We start from the raw sequence: 26187 nt of genomic DNA, 5'->3' as shown, positions 1-26187 counted from the left end.
AAGACACATCTAGCTTGTAAGGAGACAGAAGACTTTCCCAGGCACCCTTTCTTAGAAAGCCGTTGGAGGCTGCAATAAGATGTAGGTACCAAAGGGTCCTAATACAAAAAGTGGGAAAGAAACATTCAGAATGGCAGTTGTACTAGGCCTAGAAACAAAAGCCACAACTGATGCAGGAGGATGAAGGGGTACAACAGGAATATCTCCAGGCCAAAACCAGAAAAAGTTTAATGTAGCCAATCGCTTATGAGTTTCATCTGAATCTGTTCCCTTCTTTATTCTTATCCTTCTCTCTCTCATCAAGCTAAAGAGGAGTTTATTTTGTTGGTATCTCATAACACTCTCTGGTTTCTTTTAGATTCTTTGGTTTTTCTTGTATCCTAAGCTGAGGACTAAATTCTTTCTCGGGGCCTCTATTTGTCTTTAATAATGAAGCCATTCAAGGCCACACTTTTCTGAGAACAACAACAATAAAAAATCATTTAAAAATGTTACTGATGGCCATTTAATAGGTCTTTTATAGAATATTTGGGAACAAATAATAACAGATATACAGAAAACTAAACAAACAAAAAAGGAAAGTGTTAATGCTTAAAAATGTATGAGAAAGGAAAAAAATCATAATATAAGTCTTGGATCGGAAGTAAGTGATATTCACTTATTATTATAAATGTGTAAACAATTTATTGAACAATTGTGATATAACTGTAATTTTTTTTTAAAAGGGAGGATGTTTTGGATGGCTGGGTATGAGATCTTAGAAAAACTAATTCTCAACCAACAAAACAAGAAGTCAATAGATAGTATCAAGTATCTATAAATCAAGAAATAACTACTTAAGCATAGAGCTATCAGAAGAAAAAAATAGAAGAGTTGAAAATCATTGTCTTAGGAGCCGCCTGGAAAGAAATATTAGCAAGGTGCTACTTTTAAATCTTAAGCCTATATGAGGTTTAAACTATTATATAAAATGATGATTAATTTATTTAAATAACTTAATAAAAAGCAGCCTAAATTTTTATTCTTTTAGAAGGGAAAGTGAGAGAGGACAGAGAAAAAGGGTGAGAGAGGTAGAAGGAGAAGGAAAGAATGAAGGATCAGTAAAAGAGAAACTATATAGAGAGAGCAGACTAGAAAACATCTTAGAAAGTAGCTTTCTTAAAATGTTTTTCATTAAATGTAAAAGAGGTAATCAAAGTAATTTAACCTGATTGCTAATTACTAACTCCGGAATGTGTTAATTGTTGTACCACATTTGTAAATAAGAAATAAGTGTCAGTAAAATATGGCTTAATTACTTACACTGTATTTCTTCATTCACTCCCCCATCAGCACCCTAATTCAGCCTACTCCTCTTGTGCCTAGATGTCCACAACTCCCTCCCACCAACCATCCTGCTCTAGTCCCAGCTCAGGATCATTTCACAGCAGATCCTATCTTCATAATGGCACTCCCAGCTCAAGAACTTATCGCAGTCCACTGCCTTGGTGTAAAGCACTCTGCCTGGCTTTGAAGGCCCTGCCTCTACCTCTCCTCACATCCAATAAGTTCCCAGGACACATCCTCTGTGCCGGTCACTAATGCCTACTTTTCGAACTGCCATTCTCCCTTTATGGGTCATGCTGCTTGGTCACTCCCCTCCCCCCAAACAAAAAGTGTCTATTTACCTCTAAACCACTGCCTTTATGGGTCATGCTGCTTGGTTACCCCCCTCCCCTCAAACAAAAAGTGTCTATTTACCTCTCTCATCTACCCAAATTCTCGTGTCACAGTCCACCTCAAACCATAGTGCCTCTAAATTGCCTTCTCTGAGATGTCCCCAGCACACAGATTTAGGCCTTTTCTAATGACTCTTACAAATACTGCCTTCACCTCATAATTAGCACCTATGTAAATACGTTCCTATTCTCTATTTCTGTATTATATTTTCATGGCCTATTTTGTTTTCCTATAATTGTAAACAGTTCTGTATCAGGAAACATACTGAACTCCTCTATACTCTATAATAATTAAAATCATAAATGGAGCCCAGTAATGCTTTTTGATTGTTTAAAAATACGTATTTTACAGCACCCAGTGCATTTTCACACACATGCCACATACTTAGGATATGTTGAATGGTTGATTGATTAACCCACTTTAAATGTACTAAATAAACACACTGCATTTTTAAAGCTGTCAAATCCCTTGACCATTAACCTTTGATATTTAACCATTGTCCTTCATCTTTCTGGGCTGAATCTGTGCTTTAGCTGTATCATCACACATTTCAATTTTCTAATTTAGAAAAAAAATAAATGTAATGCAGTATGTAAAAATTTTACAAAAGATGATTCAGATACATGGTGATCAAAAATAATGTGTTACTAGAATTCATCTCTAAATTGTCTTTATAATAGGTATCTTACTTCATTACCAATTAAAATTAAATGGCTTTAAAATTAAATGGAATGTGGAATGTGGCATGATAGGCATTGAGAGGAAAGAGCTTCTGAAAAGTTTTCTTTGAAATCCATGTTACCCAAATGTCAATATTTTAGGAATAAACATCCAGTAAGAGTTTGGTGGTAAAGAAGAGTGATACGGTAAGAGAAATAAATGTGAGAAAAGCTTTGGTTCTCCTGTGTGCAAAATCTTACTTCTAGTAAAAGGACCATGTGTCCCACCCAAAACTGTATTATTCCAGTTTTGAGGGATGTTTTGATTCTCCCCTTCCATCTTCATAAGGCAAAAAGTACATAAATGGGCTGCAACTACAAAGAGAAAAAATTCTATCAAATTTTTTATAGAAAATTTCAAAATACCTATCATTTAGAAAACACACGTGTAAAGTTTCTAGTCTCCAGACAACAGGTTGGCATTAGCCACACTATATTGCTGGGAAAAGGCTATGTCCTAATATAAAAGAACTGTTTTTGTCTTAGTTCCTGGAAATTTGCAGAGCTATGTTAAAGAAAAAGAGAAGCCAAATTGGGCACGTTAGCATGAACAGACATCCAATAAACAGCAACAGAATGGAGGAAATTTACACCCCTTTGTTCAGACAATTAAAAACAATTAACGCTTTTCTCATCAACAAGCCAGCTTCAAATGTTGTGTACAAAATTCACAAGCAGTAGCATACTGCCAGTAGCATAAATGACTCCTTAGTCTTTATAGAAAACTGTTTTTTGTCTCACTTGCTCTGCAAGTATTTTAACAATTGCCTTTGGTAACTTAAGGAGAGAATTTGGCACAGAGAATGTGTTAAAATGTACATGAAAGTTGCCTGCCAAGGTAATGGTACAGAACAGGTGCTATCCAATTCAGAAGGTGGACGCAAAAGAAGGAAACCAACAGACGGAATAAGCACAGGAAGTGACCCCGAAACAGGGCAGCCGGTGCCTCATACTGTTCCCCCCACCTGGCCCAGCCAGAGCCAGCCCTCTGTCAATTGTCCGGCCAACAGTTGTTTACACATCCCACTGATAGGCCTGGCCACATCGTCTGCCTTTCTTTCTTTTTTAAAAAATTTCTTTCTCTTACTAGACGAAAGCCTGCTTTGTGAACTTTTGATTCACTTCTTTACTCTAAATATATAAAGGAGTTAGTGGTGTTTCTGATTTGTTTGAGCTCTTGCTACAATAAAGAAAATAATCATTTTTGTCTTATTTGTTAGAAATCCCCTTTTGCCGTTACAGGAGTTATTGAAGGATTTGGGGCTGATTTCTTTGGGCACTTTCTTACTTTAAAGGAAGTAATCAGGTTTTCATTTTACTTATTAGAAATTCATACTTGCTGTTAAAGACAGAGGGTCATGTTTTTGCTAAAGTCGTTTAGCAGTATGAGGACATTTAGAATGCCTCTATGGTCCAACTTTAATCTCTTCATTAGTATTATTTCACCTGGACCAGCTGTAACCTAGAGGCAGGGCTGTTAAACTTGAGATCAGATACCAACAGTTGTGGGGAAGCAAGTTCCTACACTAAATATTACTAAAGTGAAGTTCTTAGTACTCAGTATGACTGTGTGGTACAGAACCCTAAGTAGTCAATTAGTAGGGGAGGAAACAAATATTTTTTTTCCTCTACTCATTTTAGGTTCATTGGCTAGGTCCCTGTTAATTAGACTGACAAAAGACAGATTAACAAAAGAAAAACAAATTCATTTACATGTGCATTGAGCATACATAAGAGAGAACTCAGAGACAAATACCTCAAAGGGATGGTTGGAATTTGGGGTCTATAGACCTAATTCACTAGGGGAAGGGGCAGGGGAGAAAGGGCACTTGTAGAAAAACAAAGGACATTTTGGAAAGATAAAAGGGACCTTAGAAGAACCAATGGGGATATGTCAGTCTTGTGACAAAGTCTGTTTGGGTGTGATGAGAAGATTACAGTAGCTTTGCAGAAGATTTAGTGACTTTTTTTTTTTTTGCAGTACGCAGCCTTCTCACTGTTGTGGCCTCTCCCATTGCGGAGCACAGGCTCCCGACACAGGCTCAGCGGCCATGGCTCACGGGCCCAGCCGCTCCACGGCATGTGGGATCTTCCCGGACCAGGGCATGAACCTGTGCCCCCTGCATTGGCAGGTGGACTCTCAACCACTGCGCCACCAGGGTAGCCCAATTTAGTGACTTTTGAGATCTTTGGGGAGGCTCTGCTTTTGGGCAGATATGAGATTTCAGAAACTAAATACATTCAGCTCAAAATCATTTTGATGCCCAATCCCAAAGTATTGACATATACACACTACTATATATAAAATAGATAACTAATAAGAACCTGCTGTATAGCACAGGGAACTCTACTTGATACTCTGTAATGGCCTATATGGGAAAAGAATCTAAAAAAAAAAAAAAAAGTGGATATATGTATAACTGATTCACTTTGCTGTACACCTGAAACTAACACAACATTGTAAATCAACTATACTCCAATCAAAATTTTTAAAAAATAAAAACAAAAAATAAAAAAAATGAAAACTAGGGACAAAAAAATCATTTTGATGACAAAGAAGCATATTTTGGGGTGGCATATCCTGATCCTTCACAACATTTCCAGATCTACTGCTCTCATTTCGGCCTCTTTTCTACTTTCATTAGACTTTCTTTAATTTGGCTATTCTTAACCTGTATTTTGAGTGATAGCAAGCCAGAGAAATGTCCATTTTTCCAAAACATTAGGCAGAATTTCTTTGAGAACTGCCTCTTCTTCACTTTGCAAAATGTTAACATTACCCTATGAACAACAGGTGAGTCTAAGGTTGAGAGATTCTGTGTGCAACTTGGTATCCTTGTTCATATTTTCTTTATTGCTATATATATATATATATATATATATATATATATATATATATATATAGTTTAGGTTTGATATATATATAGATATATAGATATCTATATCTATACATATAGAGAGATATGTAGATTTTTTTTTTTTTTTTTGCGGTACGCGGGCCTCTCACTGTTGCAGCCTCTCCTGTTGCGGAGCACAGGCTCCAGATGTGCACTCTCAGCGGCCATGGTTCACGGGCCCAGCCGCTCCACGGCATGTGGGATCTTCCCGGACTGGGGCGCGAACCCGTGTCCCCTGCATCGGCAGGTGGACTCTCAACCACTGCACCACCAGGGAAGCCCAGGTTTTATATTTTTAAAAGTTATTTTCATTTTAGAAGAAAATATTTTAAATGTCCTAAAATTATTGAGTTTATTGAAACTTCCAGTTTGTGTCTATCCTTAGGTCACTAAAATATCACATGAGAGCTGATATCCTACTCTGTGTAGCCTTGGGTGGGTGTCTTAGTCCTTCCAGAATTTTATGTGGCCATACCAAAAAAAAAAAAAAAATCACAGAAATGCTCCACGGGTTTCAAGCCCAATCTGGCAGCAAGGTGACCATAAAACAGCACATTTTAAAGGAATAACTCCAGAAAAGACGGTCATAGTGAAGTCTCTAGAATGGAGAACTTTACAATGGTAAGTTTTTTTGTAACTGAACCCAAAGTGTCCACACTATACAATAATATACACCAGTAAAGTAATTTTGTGATTTGTAAATCACCATATTTTTTAAAGACTCCTCATTAGTTTTTCATACAAAACAAGTACACTTTATCTTCTTGATACATTATCTTATATGATTAATTTAATGATAGCTATCATCTCTTTCTCATTGCAAAAGAAAGCTTTTATAATGTATATTGACTATACAATTTTCTAGAGTTAAAATAAATAAAACTTGGATATATTGGCTATTTCTTTTTTTGCTAAAAATCATTTTCTTCACTTATTCTTAGCTTTCTTCAAACCTTTTTTATGTCTTTAAAGATAGTTTACTGACATACATTTTTTCACTTATAAGTTGATACATTATTGTTTATTTTAAAAATTGCATTTTGTATTGATTTTGATGGAGTCCCCTTACTATGAATCTAAAAGTCAAGAGGAGATGCAGAAAGCAGTTTTGCCATTTGTGACAACTGATCAGGGAAAGAGGAGTATATGGTTTTAAGTAGTCAGTCTTTGTGGGGACCCTCTGTTGGGTCAATCTATCCATTCCCCAGAATTTACATTTGATCCTGTCATTCCACACCACAAACCCTGAGAGCCTGCTATGTGCAAAATACTGCAACAGATCCTAGGAAAACAAGGTGCATCAGCCCAGGTCCTTGCTCACAAAGACCTTATATTCTAGGAAATATATTTTATTTATGTAGGTGTGAAGGAGGAAGAATGGCCTGCCTTTCTGGTTATTAGATATAGGAAGCTGGCCCTGTGAGAATTTCATCAGCCTAGTTTGAAGAAAATATTCAGTATCAGATGAAATCTTTCCAGTTTAACTGCTACTGTTCACAATTATACCTGAATTCCTTGATATAGTTCAGAATGACTTTCATGATGTGCCCCTTCCTGAATTCTTTAGGCACACCTCCCTATCTTAAACACTACACTTCAGACACCATAACTACTTTGTAACCAAAATTTAATATTTTTCCATCCTCTGCCACATCCCTCCTTGAGCACTTATCTCTAATCTGGCTTAGATGCCCACCTCATTTCTCACTTTGTACCCCATGCTTATCCCTACTGTTTTCACTCATCACATGTTGGGGTACTTGCCTGTTCTTGACCGTTTGTCACTAGACTGTAAGCCCCTGAGAAATAGATACATAATCTTCACCATCATGTCCTCAGTGTAAAATAGCTCCCACTTAATAGGTGCTCAATAAATATTTGTTGCATGAATGAGTGAATTGCTTCCACTTCTATTTTTCAAGAGAAACAGAATATTCCTAATTGGTCCATTCTATTATCTTTCAAGTAGAAAGCTAAATAATCCTAAATGATCCATAATCTATAACTAATTATACTGATTAAAATCTCTTAAAGTATAATTATATGAAGATTTACTTTAATTTAATATCCATGGTAAAAGTAACAACTGTTAGCAATTTCTAATTAGTTGCTTTTCTTTCAAATCCATATTAATTTAGGATTCAAATACCACTGTGATACATTCACATAAGCTAATTCATATAGCTAATTCATATAGCATATGGCTCAGAGTAAGTGCTCACTAATGTCAGCATGATGGCAGTAGTGCTGGTGGACTAGTTTATGGTAATGGCAATAATGAATGTGTATCAGTAATGTTATATATAAATCATATGAAAGACATATATCCAAGATAATATTATAAAGAAAGAGTGATAAAAATTTGGACACCTATTTCAAAATACAGGAAAAGCATAATCATATATCTTCTTTTCAAGTAATTGTTATTAGAATTATTATTAGATTAAGTATTATAATAACAAACCATCATATTAGGGGAGAGGATGCGAATTATAATCGTATAATTTTACGATGCTCTGTAGGGCACGGAATTATTCTCTCTAATGTCCAAAAATGCAAGTAAATGATATTGACATTGAAATGCCTTTTGACAAAAACAGCCGTTACAGAGAGAAAGAGAGAAAAATGTTTTTATACTCTCTAACTGCTCAAACCGTTTTACAAATATTTATAAAAGGTCACCAATAGAGGGCTTACCTGGGGTCAAGTGAAAGAGGCCCTAAACCATCAAAAGCTATTTCCAATGTCCAGGTGGGAGATCTAAAACAGAGAATAACAAAGACAGTTTGTGACAAAGCTGACACACAGTATCCTGGAAGGAGTGAAATCAATTGTGACATTTTTCATTTATTTGTAAATGCCTCTTTGGCAGTACACTCACTCAAAATGACAGTTGCTTCTTACAGAATAGGGGAGGTGATGGTAAAATAGAGGAATCCTGACAGTTGCTTTAATGAGATTCTGCACTAGGGCTATTCTAACACTTTCCCCCAACAAGGAGCCTGTCCTTCATTTTCCATATCATAACTCAGTAATTTGGAAAACGTTATCTCTGTGAAAACTAAACCAGTGAGTCCTTAATAGCCATCGCTCAGTTTATTTTCCTCTTATCTTTCAATTAGAAGAACACATTCTAAAGCAAGTATCTGAATAAATGTCAGCCATACAGACCAATTATATCACTTATTAAAAGAGTACTGTTTTTATTAAGAAACAGTAACATGGAGTGTGACTGAATAACTCAAGACACACTCTCCAGTAACTCAGTATTTGTTTGGAAATATCAGGGAGTACAATATAAGCTACATGTTTAAAGGCTTTACTTTCTATATTTTAATAAGTTCCTCTGGAAAAGGAAATTATTGCCAAGGTAGTTTCACTAGTCTTTAAAATTTGAGCAACTCCTAATTAAGCAGTCTTAATGAAGATTCCATGTCATTTCTTCATTTAATTATTTGATCATATGTTAAGTGCTTGGTGCAAAGCAACTGGCCTAAACCCATTTCTAAAAAAAAAAAAAGTAAATTATACTGTGCAAGGAAAATGCAATCCAACTCAGGCTTAGCCCAACACCTATCACCTATTAGTCAACAAATAGGTAGTTGCTGAACTGGTAAGCTGCACAAAATCAAATCTCTGTGCATAGCAAAATGCATTTTGGCGTTTCACTGCATTATGGGTTCAAAGTCTAGACCCCAGAGAAATGAATTAATTACGAGACCTCGGAGAAGTAACAAACTCTCTGGGTTCCAATATCCTTTTCTATGAAGTAGAGTTAGTACTATTTACTGCATGTGATTTCTGTAGTGATTATACAAATGTTGGGGCAGTAATAAAGCACCTAGCACAGTTCGTGGCTCAAAATATGCTGTTAATAAAGGGTACCTGTTATAATTATGAAGCTTTACTTTAACCAAAACAAATGACATCTGTCTCACATAAAACAAGAACAAAGTAGCAACAATAAATAAGTAAAAAGAGGAAACCGTGGCTGCAGGATACTAAGATAAGACCTTCAGTTCTATCTCTCTTCCAGTAACAGCCTCTTTGCAACTCAGTTCTCTCATCACAAAAATGGGACTAATGTCCCTACCTTTACATAAAACCCCATCTCGGCTTGGCTATGAAGGCTGTCTGGCTATTTAAGTACCCCAAAATCATACGTTCTTGGAAAATGTACAGTGACTATGGCAGTGAGCATCATTTCACATTGGCAAATTAACTGTGGTCTAAGATTTTGTGTTGGTAACCTTACTCTGCTGGCCGCTGATTAATTTTTAGGTACTGCTCAGTAGAGATGGAAAAGTGCTTGAGCAGCTAAATATGTGCAGATTCATGGAGAGTTTTGTTTCCTTATTCTATCCTCAGTTAACCTAGAGCAGTGGTTCTCAAACTTAGCTATACATTAAAATCACCAGGATTTTTATAAAATGCTATTGATAATACCTATGTGCAACCCAGCACAATTAAATCAACATATTTTTTAAAAGCTTTCCAAGTAATTCTAATGTGCAGCTAGGGTTTAGAACCACTAGCTTAAAGTCTGATGCTTTGTTTCTCCAATAAACACTATTGGCTTCCTATACAAACCATTGTTTCCTCTTTTTTGATAGGCAGAGCCCTGATTCATCTTAGGTGTCTTTCTTCCCCAAGCAACTATGGGAAGGATGACTTATGCCCAGGTTCAGGCCAATCGGATTAGACTCAGCCAATCGTAGTGAACCCATTTCCTTTGCCAGGAATTGATTTAAGGGTATATATGTTATCCACATCTAGCCAACAATATGCAAGGAAACATATTCTGGGGGCTTCTAGCAAAGTTTTCCACCCTCCTAACAAAATGCTTTTCCTTCTGCTGTTGTATATGGATATGAGGCCTAGAAATGCTTTAGTCATCTTGACAGCATGGAGGAAGTTAATCTGAGGATATAGCTAACATCTTGAGAATGGCAGAGCAGAAGGGTAGAAACAGATTCTGTGACAATGTCATTCAGCTGCTGAATTAACTTGTCCCACTTCTGGAATTATGTAAAATAAATTCAAACAGCATCAGAGCATTTTGATTTACATAGCATCCCCAAAAAAATATTAAACAAGAAAAAAGCTATATCCCAAGACTAAGTTTAGCTCAAAAATATCTGTCATTGTTTATATTTTGAAATCCTTATGAACTAAACCAATTGGTGAAAAATGTCACTTTTTCTTAAAAACTAAACAGTGTCAGTTTTACTTAAGTGGGTTTATAGCACTTATTTTTACTAAGAAATATTGTGTTGTAACAGACATAAGAAATTTAATAGCAGATCCTATCATTCAAATATTTTTCAGAAGTACTAATTAGTTCTAATTTTTACATACACATAATGTACAATATTAAATATATTTTTATACCGCATGTACAAATACGTGCATGTATTTGCTTTTTTAAGTTATTGCCAACCACATGGTGCTTAAAGTAGAGAAAATGAGTTTTTTAAATATCTAACCACAATAATCCCATCATTTCCTAATAACTGTGTTTTTCCTTTTAATTGATTCTATGTATAACTTGCATTCCTTGCAAGTAGTATGTCTTACTGTCAAAAGTCCATATTATAATTTTGCTTCCAAAATGTCCTTTTACTAGAGCAGTAATTTCCTAACTCAAAGAATACAAGGGATATTTTGGGATGATGCTTTACTGTCAACCACACAGTTGGAATGCGATTAAAAGGAATTTGTTCCAAGATCTACTATGGAGTTTTAAAGTGGCACACACTGTAATCACCATGCTCCAACTTGCCACTTTAAAATCTGGTTACTTCCAAACTCTCTAAGTTCTTTTGTGTTGCTTTCTCTCTCTATCCCATCTGCAATTTCTCTATTATTTATTCAACAATAAAAAAATCACCAGCACTTTTGTGGGAAGGGAGGAAACTAGACTACCCTTGGCAGGTGGTATTTGCTAGATAAAGAAGACAGCAACATGTATTACGGGTCTTAGTTTTTGGGAGCCAGCAGAGATGACTGGCCAGGGGAAAACAGGAAGTGGGGCTGGGGGAGAGCTCGTGACGTGATCTCTTCCCACACAACCCACCAAATCTTCAACTAATTTACAAACTTACAACTGTCATGGTATGCTTAATGTGATGCATTTCTTGTGAAAGCCAATAGGGGATATAGTTTTGGTGCAGGACCAAGTGAGTTTAAAAAGCTGAAACTAAGTGGGTTCCATGAAGAAGGAGGAAAAGAGTGCTGGGGGGAAAAAAGGGCAGAAATTCTGAGAACATTCCCTTCCTAGATCAGGGTGTGAAATGGGCACTTGAATCAATTTTCCCTCAGTAGTTTGGGAAACCTCAATGTACCTTTTATCTCCCTCATTATTCTACAAGCCCCTGAGACCAATGCTGCCTTTTACTCTTTGAATCACAACAGAACACAATAAGTGAATTTGATTCAGGTGGGAGAGCTCCTCCAGAAAGGGTCTTTGTCTCTGCTACTCCCAAATTTAGGCAAGCTCTGTAAGCAACTTTCCTTTTCTACTCAAAATATTAATAAGACTGACTTCTCCATAGCGTTGAGAACTTGGCAGAGCTGAAAATCTCATGGGTGACTTTAGTTCAGGGTCAAATCTGTATCTCTGGATCACTTATTGCTTTGTAGAGGATACAGGATTTCTTCCACCCCTCAAGCCCTGCTCTTAACACAGTTCCTGACAGCTACTACTACTTAATAAGAGTAAGAAAGAGTCTCAAAAGTGCAGTATGTTTTCCTGAACTTCATCTGGAGCTCCAAGTTCCATTTCTGGTATCTTTTCCTCTCTACAAAAGATGGGAGTTTCTAAAGTCATAGTAATGGATCTGCACGCTCTAAAATATTATAGGTGCTCATGTCTGTCTTCAATCCTCCTCCTCCAAAGATAAGTACCTGACATCATCTCTGCAGGGACTTTCACAAAGTAGAGACATAATAAATGTCTGGTTCATTGAACTAAATTATACATGAAGTACCTATTGTTTGCTCTCTTTTTATTTATGCTATAACTATGCTTAGATAATGAATTTATCTTTTGGAGCACTAAAATACAACCATTAGGATCAGATATTTTATTTCACAAGTATAAAAATCAACATTGGTCTTAAAAAGTTCTACAAATTTTTAAGAGGAATTTAATATTTTGAAGTTTATTTCTGGAGGCAAGCCCTTATTTCTTGTGAATTTCATTTCATTGATAGAAATATATGAGGCGTGTTAAGAACCATCGGTATTTCAGTTGTAATTATTAAGGAAAATTGTATTACAATGCAGACAGGTAATCCTGAGGTCCAGCAGAGCAATAATGATTAACAACACGCTCTAGAGGGAGTATAAATTTTAATACTATCAGTCATAAAATCCATGTTTCTAAGGTTACAAAACAGAATCAAGTTTACCAAAAAGCAAATAATTCATTTTGCTTAAGGGGTTTCTTGTTTCATCTCTGATTTTTAAATAATCAGCATCATCTCCCCAGAGCAGGAAAACTATACCTACCTGCAAATGAACTATAGGAAGTTCTAAAATCCTTACAGAGAATTCTCTCACTGGATTCTGCTCCTCGTAAGTTCTATTACCAGTATTTATTCAAACTTACTTTTAAAAAGATAAGTGAGACTTCAGGGAGGTGGCATTTACATGGATTTTATTTGCTGATGATAATGATGACAGACCATGCCTCTTTATAAGATGGGTTAGAGATTAATCCCACACTAATCACAGTACTTTTTGAGAGCTGATCTCAATTCTGGACTCTAAACTAAAATTAAAATAATCCAAAAAATATGCAGAAAGTCATGGAAATGACTAAAAAGGCTAGAACTCAATGAGTAAAAGTGAAGGAGAATGTGATGAAAATCAGTGAAGAATATTGAGAAACACAACATGCATACAAACAAAGCCAAATAAACTCAAACATCAATAGATTTTTACTGACACTATCTCATCATAACTTGTTTGTTTTAATGCTTTTTAATACCCATAATCTTACATCTTTTTTCAAGTCACATGAGCTATATAAGTCAATGTGTTTAACTTCAATTTCTTCAACAAATTAGTTAATAGTTTCACAAAATAAGGTGATCATACGAGATGAATCAGTTGTCCCATTCAATATTTTAATAGTCACATTTCTTATTTTCTATGATTGTGATAATTTGTAATTTATAAAAGGCTATCCCTATAATTCTAAGCATGCTATGGGAGTTTATAATCTAAAGGAAAGGAAAAAACTAACATATGAAACAGTAGGCATATTTAATCAATACTATTGATGCTCTTAGGAAAACCTAGTGAGGAGAGTTAATCCTTCCTGCAAAGAAAGTAAGAAACGTCAAGTTGGAATAAACTCTCATGTGTGTATTTAGCTCTGTCTACTTCAGGGACTGGCAAACTTTTTTTCTGTAAAGGTCCATATCAGAAATATTTTTGGCTTTGCTGAACATATGGTCTCTGTTGCAACTATTCACTTTTCCTGTTCCAATGTGAAAAAGCCATAGACAGTACGTAAACAAATTAGCATGGGTGTGTATGTTCAAATAAAACTTTATTTTTGAAAACAGCTGGGGGGCATAACTTGACAAATCCCAGTCAAGTTCATCATTGAGAAGTTATGCATCCCATTTTCAATATGGAATAGAAAGCAAGAAAGGGACAGGCCAGGAAGAATTTTTTGTAGATACACCCTGGAATCCAGAACACCAAAAACACTTATATTTGAATGTAATTTCTTTTTTTTTTTTTTGTGGTATGCAGGCCTCTCACCATTGTGGCCTCTCCTGCTGTGGAGCACAGGCTCTGGACGCGCAGGCCCAGCGGCCATGGCTCACGGGCCTAGCCGCTCCACGGCATGTGGGATCCTCCCAGACCAGGGCACAAACCCGTGTCCCCTGCATCGGCAGGTGGATTCTCAACCACTGCGCCACCAGGGAAGCCCCAGAATGTAATTTCAATAAAATATGATGGGTGATTTTTTTGACCATTGTTCCACATTTTCCATGCAAATTCCTCCCTCCATTAGGACAGATTCTTTAGAACCTGTCAACTAGATAAAGCTCTTCCTTAGCATCCTGTCATTGAATTTCCTTGGCAACTGAGATGGCTTTAAGATGACAGTCTACATATCAAATTTTGACAATTAAAAGATTACTTTTTTTTTTTCAGTACGTGGGCCTCTCAGTGTTGTGGCCTCTCCCTTTGCGGAGCACAGGCTCCAGACGCGCAGGCTCAGCGGCCATGGCTCACGGGCCCAGCCGCTCCGCAGCATGTGGGATCTTCCCAGACCGGGGCACGAACCCGCGTCCCCTGCATCGGCAGGCAGACTCTCAACCACTGTGTCACCAGGGAAGCCCGCTTAATTACATTTTTAAATAAAAATAAAGGACTTTTTTTCTATCACTCAGATGTGCCCCAGTTTTCTACCTTTTTTCCCAGAAAACAGTATTTCACTACATCAGAAGGTAAAACAAAATTATTAAATAAGTACAAGCACCCTGAAACATCATAGCAAGTTCCTCCTTTCACTCCATCCTCCTTCATGAAATATATCACAACACATTCAAAATTCTGAACAGAAATGTTGTAATATGGCTCTCAATTATTTCAGTGATAAAACACTAATAAAAAATTTCAGTGTTACAAAATGCAATTGCTGAACATGAGCTAGTCATTTAAAAATTCGACTAACTAAAATTTCCTTTTCCTCTAATATTGTTTCCTTTATAAAATTTATGAAAAGTGATCATGATGTAATCAAAAATAATAATAGCTAATATTATTATATGCCAGGCAATATGTCAAGTGTTATACATTTATTAAATCATTTAACACTCAAACAACCCTATATAAAAATTCAGGTACTATTATTACTCTCATTATACAATGATGAAGAAACTGTGCTTGTCTAAAATCACAGGGCTACTAAGAAGCAGAGTTAGGATTTGAAAGCAGGTGTTCTAGGCTCCCAATGCTAGTGAGGTCAAGGCCTTGATTCAGTGTCTGCACAGGAATGCTAGTCTCCTGGCACAGCCAGTCTGCCCTACACTCTGTCTGGGAAACATCACCACTGACAAAGAGGATGATGAAATAAGAGATGGAGGTGAATGCAGAGAAGAACAAGCCAAAAATGGTAGAAAGTGTGTGTGTGGGGGGGTCCAAACGTCATTTATTCAACAAATGCTACAGGCCAGTAATCCTCCTTACAGACATGGCAACCACATTTATTTCAGGCTTTGGAATCTGATCAGCCTGTTTAAAACCTTGCTCCACTACTTTTTTGATTACTTGCTTAAAGTTTAGGAAACTCATAATCCTCTTACATAAAATGAGGATACAAATCAGGATTGTTTTTCAGAGATGTTATGAGGATTAAATGATCTCATGAGGGCCTGATACATAGTGGGTGCCCCCAAAATGGTAGCTGCTACTATCATTCAGGGTTTTATTCATTTTAAATATGGAAGTGTCAAATAGTATGTTGAAAGATAACAGACATCTGGATAAAAAGTTAAAAATGTATCTAATCATTTTAATGGCCTGTCTTTTGGGTTTCTCAGAAATGTGCTTATTATCTACCATGTACTAAACTTTATAAGAAAAAAAAAAACCAGCTGTGGTTAGTCATAAAGACAAACTCTCTAGAAGACTGACTGAATTTTTCACTTTCATCTGAAGACATTACATGTATACAACGGTTAAGACATTATTTCAATTTACCGAGCTTCCTACATTGTCTACGGCTACAGTATGTTTTGACAATTTCTTCAGTCTTCAGCAAAGCTTACAAGGCCAGGCAGGCTGAACACCCCCTCCTACAAACATATGCTTATTTCCAGTTGAAAGCCACTTCATCCATTTTTCCCAATGCACCATAAAAATATCATTTTATCACTGTCTATGTGTCCCTTGATACACCAAAGATAGAATTGTTTTGGATGTCATCTGATGTCATCATTAAATGAGGTAGTGACAATCGTATTTTAATGTAGTTAAATCATACTCCAGTAAAATTTTTAACATATGATGCTATTAATTATGTAACATTGCAAACAAACATAAAGAAACAGATCATGTTTCAAGGAGCTTTTGTTAACTCAAAGGAGGGAAAAAAGAGAAAGACAAAAAAGGAAGAAATAAAGAGACAAACTATATTCAAAGAAAAAAAAATTCTTTTGTAATTTTCTCTTAAGAGAATTGTCTGAATTTACGTTTTCCAAAGAAGACATACAAATGGCCAAAGGCACATGAAAAGATGCTCAGCATCACTAATCGTCAAGGAAATGCAAAGCAAAATTACAATGAGCTATCACTTCACACCTGTCAGAGTGGCAATAATCAAAAAGACAAGAAATAACAAGTGTTAGTGAGGATGTACGAAAGGGGAACAAACACTTGTGCTCTGTTGGTAGGAATATAAATTGGTGCAGCCACTATGGCAAACAGAATGGAAGTAACACAAAAATTTTAAAAAAAGAGCTACCATATGACCCAACAATTCCACTTTTGGGCATTTATGCCAAGAAAACAAAAACACTAATGCCAAAAGATATATGTACCCTCATGTTCACTCCAGTACTGTTTACAATAGCCAAGACAGGGAAACAACTTGTGGCCAGCAAGAGATGAATAGATGTTAAAAATGTGCCCCCGGGACAGACACAAAGTAGAATATTTTTCAGCCAAGGAAAAGAAAGAAATCTTGCCATTTGCAACAACATGGATGGACCTTAAGCGTATTATGCTAAGTGAAATACCTCAGAAAGAGAAAGACAAGTACCACGTGATCTCACTTATATGTAGAATCTAAAAAAAAAAAAAAAAAAACCCTAAAAAAAACCTGAGCACATGGATATAGAGAACAGGCTGGTTGTTACCTGAGGGCGGGGGCAAAGACGGGGGCAGAGGGAGATAGATAACAGGGTTAAAAGGTACAAAATTCCAATTATGAAATGAATAAGTCATTGGGAATATATGCACGTCATGGTGACTATGGTAAATAATACCGTATTGCATATTTGAAAGTAGCTGGGAGACTGGACCTTGAAAGTTCTCACAAGAAAAAAGTTTCTCACAAGAAAAAAAAATGTTTGCAACTATGTATGGTGAAGAGATGTTAACTGGCCTTATTGTGGTGATCACTTTGTAATACATACAAATATCAAATCATTAAATTGCACACCTGAAACTATTATAATGTTATATCAATTGTTATGTCACTTATACCTCAAAAAGAGAATAAAGTACCTATTGGACTTGTGCTACTCTGTTCACAAACTGAATTTTAAAAGGAGGAAAGAGCAAAATAGTGTTACAGAACCATATGATTATGATTACTAAAATAATAAGACACATAATTAGGTTATATTTAAGCACAAGTTGGCAATGACCTGGCAATATATGAATAGCAAAGTCATAAATAAGGAAAAAGACATTTTCCCACAGATGAGATAAACAGCGTGAAGCCTCAGGTAGGTTAGAGTTAATGTGATTAGTTCCAGCAGTCAGCAAATCCCACGAGGTAGAATTTATCTTTCATCTGTTTTCAATTCATCCAGCTGGTACAGAGAAGTTTTTTTTTCCTGTCACTCCACTGTTGTCATCCTATCTTAGGTTCTGTTTTCAAACTTAAACCATCTATTACATCTTTGTTACAGGAAAGCTTAAACAAAGTGCATTTGTATAAGACATGCAGACAAAAATTTCAGAATACTCCATTAGGTGACTATCCTTGATCTTCACTTTTACAGAAAATTTATGTGAATTAAGCCAAAATTATACTGAAATAACAATATGAGTTATGACTATAAGAATTTGTATTAAGTATAACCAGAATATAAACGATGTGCTTTCCTCATGGGAGATTTTACATTTCTTCCAATGATATTGCCATTGTTTAAATATTTTTAATAAAACAAATGAGAGTTTGTTAAACATCGGTTTCATCATACAACAAGGTTACATTACCGAATCAGGTCCGTTTGCCTGACGAGCAGCAAGCCACACACTGAGATTCCCAGGTTTGCAGCAGAGAAAAGTTTTATTCACAAAGCAGCCAAGTGAGGAGATGAGAGAACAAACCTCAAATCCGTGTCCCTGAAGGCAAGGGGCCTGGGCTATTTATGGATAGAGCTGAGGCCGGGGAGTGTGAGGAAAAGTGATTAGAGGCAAGAAAAAGGTGAGGTAATTATTGTTAAGGTGGAGTTTTCAGCCCTCTGATGTCAAAAGGTCACCGAGCGGACATTGGTGCATGCCCAGTCGGAGGACTGCTGATCCCAACCAGTCTTAACCAGATTTAGCTCAAACTAGACACAGCTGACTCCAAATTTCTGGAAAGCAACTCTGGCAGAACATCTTGTTTAGGCTCTGTGACGCTTGGAGGACCTGCAAGTCTTTTGCAGCAACAATTAAAGCAAGCTTGATCAGTGAAGGCAGATTACAGGTGTAATGGATTTAACTGATGATTACCCTCATTTCAGTTAGTCATCTCTAAGCTCCTGGTTAGTGTTACATGACTACCAAAATGGTCCATCCACTAGCTCTACTAATACTGGGACAAAGTAGAGGACACATAAGATAATGATTCCATTGTACCCTGTGGGACAGAGAGAATGCCACTGTACGTGGAATTTCTCTGAAAGGTATTGATACATTGAAAAAATAGGGTAAGAGAAGGGCAATGAAAGAAAGACAGGAAGCACCAAAACACACACACACACACACACACACACACACACACACACACAAACAGGCAAAAAAAAAAAACCCAAAACCCACCACCCTTCACTCATTCATTCACTCTTTTAAACAACTATGCCAAGGGCTAACCTTGATGTTAACGGTGAAGCTTTTTAATAATCTTATGTTTCAAAGACTTATGAAAAAAATATCCTTTGAAAATGTTATCTCCAAGTTTAAGAATATAAAATCTGTATACTGAGCATACTCTCCAAATGTTGGTTTGAGTCAGGATTATTGATTCTAATAAAACTCTCGTTAATACTTTTTGTTTGATATTCCTGTCTTGTAGGTGGGGTGTCTGAATGTGTGTGAGAAACAGATGGAGACAGAGAGATAAACACAAATAGACAGGGAGAGAGATAACTTGCTGACTCAAATAATTTTATGATATACCTTTGTAATGTCAGAGCTTTTCATACTCTGGATAACTCAAATCACTGAGGCTTTATCTTGAAAACACCCAGAATACAAAGAGATTTATCATGTAAGGGCTGCTATTTCTGTTTTCTTAAAAAGTTGACCAGGTCTTTGAAAAGGCAACTGGGACTACCATGTGCTCAGTGCAATTAGAATAGATCTGAACTTTCTTATGCTTTACCCATCCTCTCCTTCACACAGCAATTTGCTGCAGAACAGGTAAGGAGAAGAGGCCTGGGATGGAGGACCACATTTACAAAGGCCCATAAACAAGAAAAATTATAAATGTTGAAGGAATTCAACCTGACTACAGCAGAAAATATGAAGAGGAATGGCATGAGGTAAAGTTAGACCTGTAACCAAAGACCAGATAATAAAGGGCTTTGCAGGTCATGTTAAGATGATTAGATTTTATTCTCAGGTTAATGGAGAATCCTTAAAAGATCTGAAGTAGGGCTGTGATTTACTTTATAGTTAGGTCATTCCTCTGTCTCGAGAGTGAGGAATGGATTCGGAAAGATTAAAAGATGAGAGACTAGTTAGGAAAGAGTGTCATTAATCAGATGAAAGATGATGGTGGACTCAACTAAGTAGTTGAGGTGGATATGGAGATAGATGTCAACTAGTGGAGATGAATGTCAAGTGAATAGAAATGAAAGCTATTAAGGAGGTAGAATTAACTGGGCTTGTGTATTAACTGGTTTGGTGGAATAAGGACAGTACAGCATACCAGGTGGAAACACAAGAAAGGAGAGGGACTCAGAGATGTTGAAGGGAGAGAGAGAGATGGTCTAAACAGCCTTTGTCATCCAAACTCAACCTTGGTTCTGGTTTATTTTTAGATAGGTTTAAAAAGTTGGGAATCAAAAATGTTTTTAGGGCTTCCCTGGTGGCGCAGTGGTTGAGAGTCCGCCTGCCGATGCAGGGGACTAGGGTTCGTGCCCCGATCCCGGAAGATCCCACATGCCGCGGAGCGGCTGGGCCCGCGAGCCATGGCCGCGGAGCCTGTGTGTCCGGAGCCTGTGCTCCGCAACGGGAGAGGCCACAGCAGTGAGAGGCCCGCGTACAGCAAAAAAAAAAAAACAAAAAAAAAACAAAAACAAAAAAAAAAAATGTTTTTAAAAATCATCTTGCATAGGGCTTCCCTGGTGGTGTAGTGGTTGGGAGTCCGCCTGCCGATGCAGGGGATGTGGGTTTGGGCCCTGGTCCGGGAGGGTCCTGCGTGCCATGGAGCGGCTGGGCCCGTGGGCCGTGGCCACTGGGCCTGCGCATCCAGAGCCTGTGCTCCGCGGCGGGAGAGGCTGCAGCAGTGGGAGGCCCGCGTACCGCAAAAAAAAAAAAAAAAAAAAAAAAAAAAAATCATCTTGCATAAAGATGGTCCATACAAGGTGTTTTAAAAGTTATTTGCCAAACTTCAAAGATCAGGAAATTAAACACACATCCAGATTTTTAGCTTCTCCATACAACTGGAAGATTTGGCAACCCTGGGCCATCATACCCACATAGTAAAAACTGGGTGAAGTTGGTTAGTGACTACTGTCCTTAAATAGAGCACATACTCTCCAGGTTTCTCAAGTCCCCACACTCGCTACTTTCTCACCAGCATAAAGGCCTTTTGTTAGTTACCAAAGATCATCTTTACACTTCATTCATCTATTTTACCTACATGGGCTCTAAGGCATTTAAGTTTGAGTAATTTTTTTAATAACATTCTGGTTTCAGGAGGAAATCAGTGAGTGACAGAAACATACTACAAAATACTGAAAGAAACATATAGAAGGACATGAGCAAGTTAATAGAATAATAATCTATTGTACCATCAATCAAGGAGTAATCGCAAGGTATTTATTTAGCTTGGTGCCATATTGTTTGGTACCAATTTGGACTTATAACTAAAACAAACGTCTTCTCTTCAAGAAAGAAAAACAACTTTTCAAAGTTCAACTTGAATTTAAAACTTCTTAAAACGAATCAAAAACAAAATCATTAGCTAAATACCTCATCTAGATTTTCTTGGAGTATAAGTTTTTTTAAGTCTATTTTTTGGGGGAGGGTGGGTATAATTTTTTTAAACTGATTAACAAAAAAAGAATATAATATCCATGATAAAGCAAAAATACTTGCCATGTTATATTACCATACCAGAAAAACATCCTAATATATGTATCAACACTATTTTCAATTAACTCTAATAAGCAAATATAATTCTAAGATTATGAAAAGGAACTGCTAGGATAATTGTTCTAGAAGTACTGCAATTAAAGATGAAAGTACATAATGCTTTCTTCTGGCAAAAGAACATTTCACTGGCACAGACAAGCAGTCCCTCATGTAACATTTAATAATCAGTAGATGATACATAAATAGGAACAATCCCTCCCCCCCAAAAAACTCTATAAATCCAAGTCTTAATCAGAATATGAAAGTTTGTTGATTTTCTCTAATAATAATATAGAAAATAAAATTAAAACTAACCTTCCAGTTGAAAGAAAAACTTAACATCACAATATACATTGAAATCATATGTATTTTACTACAGGAAAATCACACCCATTTAAAAATTAATTTTAGAAGTAACTATAGCAAAGGAACTTTCAAAATTAATTCATTTATTTTATTTTTAATTTTTTCAATTAAAGTATAGTTGATTTACAATGTTGTGTTAGTTTCTGGTGTGTAGCAAAGTGATTCAGTTTTATATAATTTTCTTTTTCATATTCTTTTCCATTATCATTTATTACAGGAGATTGAATATAGTTCCCTGTGGTATACAGCAGGAACTTGTTTATGTATGATAGTTTGTATCTGCGGTCCCAAACTCCTAATTTGGCCCTCCCCCCACCCCACTTTCCTCTCTGATAACCATAAGTGTGTTTTCTATGTCTATGAGTCTGTCTCTGTTTTATAAATAAGTTCATTTGTGTCATATTTTAGATTCCACACATAAGTGATATCATATGATATATGTTTTTCTCTGACAACTTCATTCAGTATGATAATCTCTAGGTCCACCCATGTTGCTGCAAAAGGCATTATTTCATTCTTTTTAATGGCTGAGTAGTATTCCATTGTATATATCCATTCATCTGTTGATGGGCATTTAGGTTGCTTTCATGTCTTGGTTATTGTAAATAGTGCTGATATGAACATAGGGCTACATGTATCTTTTCAAATTATAGTTTTGTCCAGATATATGCCCAGGAGTAGGATTGCTGGATCATATGGCAAGTATATTTTAAGTTTTTTAAGGAACCTCCATACTGTTTTCCATAGTGCTGCACCGATTTACATTCCCACCAACAGAGTAAGAGAGTTCCCTCTTCTCCACACCCTCTGCAGCATTTCTTATTTGTAGACTTTTTAGTGATGGTCATTCTGACCTGTGTAAGGTGGTACCTCATTGTAGTTTCAATTTACATTTATTTTTTAATAACTTAAGGAACATTTTAAATGTTGTAATAATATTGTTAAATATTAGGCTTTCAAATTCACTCATTTCTTGATTTTTTTTCTCAAATTTCATAAAGAAATTGCTGTTCTTTGGATGTATAACAACATTATAGACATGACTTAAGAGGTTGACTTAACCTCTTATCAAAGAGGTTGCTCCAAATTATATATACCTCTGGTTTTAAACAAAGATAATATAAAAAATAAACCACTTTTATTAGATAGGAGTATACAGATGAGTTTTTATCATCTTTGTTCAATCAATAATTTCATAGGAAGCCCTTCAAACTAATCCAAAGGAAAAACAACAACTCTTGGTTAGTAAAGTAGGATTAGCAGGTAGAACTGAAGTGTCTGCAAACAGAAGGCGAGCTACTGTGTCTCTGGGTAGGTAGTATTCCCTTTCATGTATATAGTGGTGGGTCAAATGGGTAGATGTATAAGTGATATCTGAATATAGACTATATTTAAAATATAATTACTAAATGCCATTAAATAAACAAAAATAAGATTGCTATCAGAATACTGACAAGAAGCAATGTCAATATTTTAGAGGCACTTGCTCCTGGACAGTAACATTTACAACTCTAGTAAGAGAAAAGAAATGGAGACAGTATAGAAAGCATGACGACTAAAATGTTTTTGTTTGCCAATGTTGTAGATTAGTATGAAAATCAATAATAAATGTTCTATGGAATATTCTAGTAGCAAAGGAGGCAATTGGCTCAACCTGCCAATTTATCTCTATTCACATTTTAAGCTACTTCTTTTGCTCTTTTCTCCTACTCTACAATTTCTTTCTTCTCATCTCTTTTCTCTTTTGCCCATGCTCAATGTCTATGGTTATCTGAGACTAGTTTTGGAACTTAACTAAAAAGCGTTCTTTCTTCTTTCTAGGCATCGTATTGAGACAGTTTCACACTAGTCTCAGACAACTTTAAACCACTACTGCCAATTTGGTTCCCCAAACATAATATCATCACTAAATGCTATTCTATCCAACTTAAACTCTACTCTACAGCCTTTAAGGTTTTCTTCCAATTGTTATTCCTCTGATTCCCACCAGTTACTTCCCCAAAAGGTTTCTCTAATTTGGCCAAACACTTATTTGTCCAGTAAAGATTGGCCACACACCTATAATATTTATCAATAAAGAACCTAATATAAAAGCTGCCCCTGAAAAGAACTGTAACCTACCAGGGTGATAAATAAGCATTGTCAAATGTGCTAAATACTGATCTTAATGGAAACACATACTAAAAGCTGTAATGTAACTAACTTAGTGTTACTATTTGTAAAACATTTTAGAATGTTATTTTTATTTAGATGTTCTAAATTTAAACCAATGTGTTCTGTGTTACATATATCCTCGGTAATTTCATTGCCTCTATCTTCCAATTTAATAGTTATCTCCTCAGCTGTGTTAATCCGCTGTTTAACGCCTGTATTACCACTTTAATTTTAATAATTATATTTTTTACTTTCTAATACACACTGGTTAATCTATCTTGAAAAAAAATAACTTTTTCCTTTTTTATGTTTTTACATGCTTTTAAATTTCTTTAATTTTTCACCCCCTCTGGGATATATATTTATTACAGGAGCTGATTTTTTAGTAGTTATCTATTTTAGATATATTAGTGTATATATGTCAATCCCAATCACCCAATTCATTCCATCACCATTCCCCCCCACCTCCGCTTTCCGCGATTGGTGTCCATATGGTTGTTCTCTACATATGTGTCTCTATTTCTGCCTTGCAAACTGGTTCATCTGTACCATGTTTCTAGATTTCACATATATGCATTAATATATGATATTTATTTTCCTCTTTCTGACTTACTTCACTCTGTATGACAGTCTCTAGGTCCATCCACCTCTCTACAAATGACCCAATTTTGTTCCTTTTTATGACTGAGTAATATTCCATTGTATATATGAACCACATCTTCCTTATCCATTCGTCTGTTGATGGACATTTAGGTTGCTCCATAAACTGGCTATTGTAAATAGTGCTGCAGTGAACATTGTGGCATATATATCTTTTTAAATTATGCTTTTCTCAGGGTATATGCCCAGTAGTGGGATTGCTGGGTCATATGGTAGTTCTATTTTTAGTTTAAGGAACCTCCATACTGTTCCCCATAGTGGATGTATCAATTTACATTCCCACCAACAGTGCAAGAGGGTTCCCTTTTCTCCACACCCTCTCCACCATTTGTTGTTTGTAGATTTTCTGATGAGGCCCATTCTAACTGGTGGGAGGTGATACCTCATTGTAGCTTTGATTTGCATTTCTTTGATAATTAGTGGTGTGGAGCAGCTTCTCATGTGCCTCTTGGCCATCTGTATGTCTTCTTTGGAGAAATGTCTAGTTACGTCTTCTGCCCATTTTATGATTCAGTTGTTTTTTTTTTTTTTTTTGATATTGAGCTGCATGAGCTGTTTATATATTTTGGAGATTAATCCTTTCTCCATTGATTCATTTGCAAATATTTTCTCCCATTCTGAGGGTGGTCTTTTCATCTTATTTATAGTTTCCTTTGCTGTGTAAAAGCTTTTAAGTTTCATTAGGTGTCACTTGTTTATTTTTGGTTTTATTTCCATTACTCTAGGAGGTGAGTCAAAAAAGATCTTGCTGTGATTTATGTCAAAGAATGTTCTTCCTATGTTTTCTCTAAGAGTTTTATAGTGTCTAGTCTTATATTTAGGTCTTTAATCCATGTTGAGTTTATTTTTGTGTATGGTGCTAGGGAGTGTTCTAATTTCATTCTTTTACATGTGGCTGTACAGTTTTCGCAGCACCACTTATTGAAGAGACTGTATTTTCTCCATTGTATATCTTTGCCTCCTTCAGCATAGATTACTTGACCATAGGTGTGTGGGTTTACCTCTGGGCTTTCTATCCTGTTCCATTGATCTATATTACTGTTTTTGTGCCAGTACCATATTATCTTGATTACTGTACCTTTGTAGTATAGTCTGATGTCCGGGAGTGTGATTCATCCAGCTCTGTTCTTTTCCCTCAAGATTGCTTTGGCTATTCAGGATCTTTTGTGTATCCATTCAAATTTTAAGATTTTCTGTTCTCGTTCTGTAAAAAATGCCACTGGTAATTTGATAGGGATTGCATTGAATCTGTAGATTGCTTTTGGTAGCATAGTCAGTTTCACAATATTGATTCTTCCAATCCAAGAATATGGTATATCTCTCCATCTGTTTGTGTCATCTTTGAT

At 36.1% G+C, this 26187-nt stretch overlaps 1 protein-coding gene across 7 annotated transcripts in view; it reads right to left on the bottom strand.

The window, feature by feature from the left end:
• NAALADL2 (N-acetylated alpha-linked acidic dipeptidase like 2) overlaps nt 1–26187 on the bottom strand; it is a 1531400-nt gene that overhangs the window by 1423706 nt on the left and 81507 nt on the right. For all 7 annotated transcript variants that reach the window (XM_060100049.1, XM_060100047.1, XM_060100046.1 and 4 more), the window contains one exon: nt 8033–8095. The gene's annotated coding sequence lies outside the window, so the exon portion shown is untranslated. The remainder of the gene's footprint in view (nt 1–8032; nt 8096–26187) is intronic.

This window comes from Mesoplodon densirostris, chromosome 5, assembly GCF_025265405.1.
Source record: "Mesoplodon densirostris isolate mMesDen1 chromosome 5, mMesDen1 primary haplotype, whole genome shotgun sequence".
In the NCBI taxonomy this organism is placed as follows: Eukaryota; Metazoa; Chordata; class Mammalia; order Artiodactyla; family Ziphiidae; genus Mesoplodon; species Mesoplodon densirostris.
This window is presented reverse-complemented; position numbering and strand designations above follow the sequence as displayed.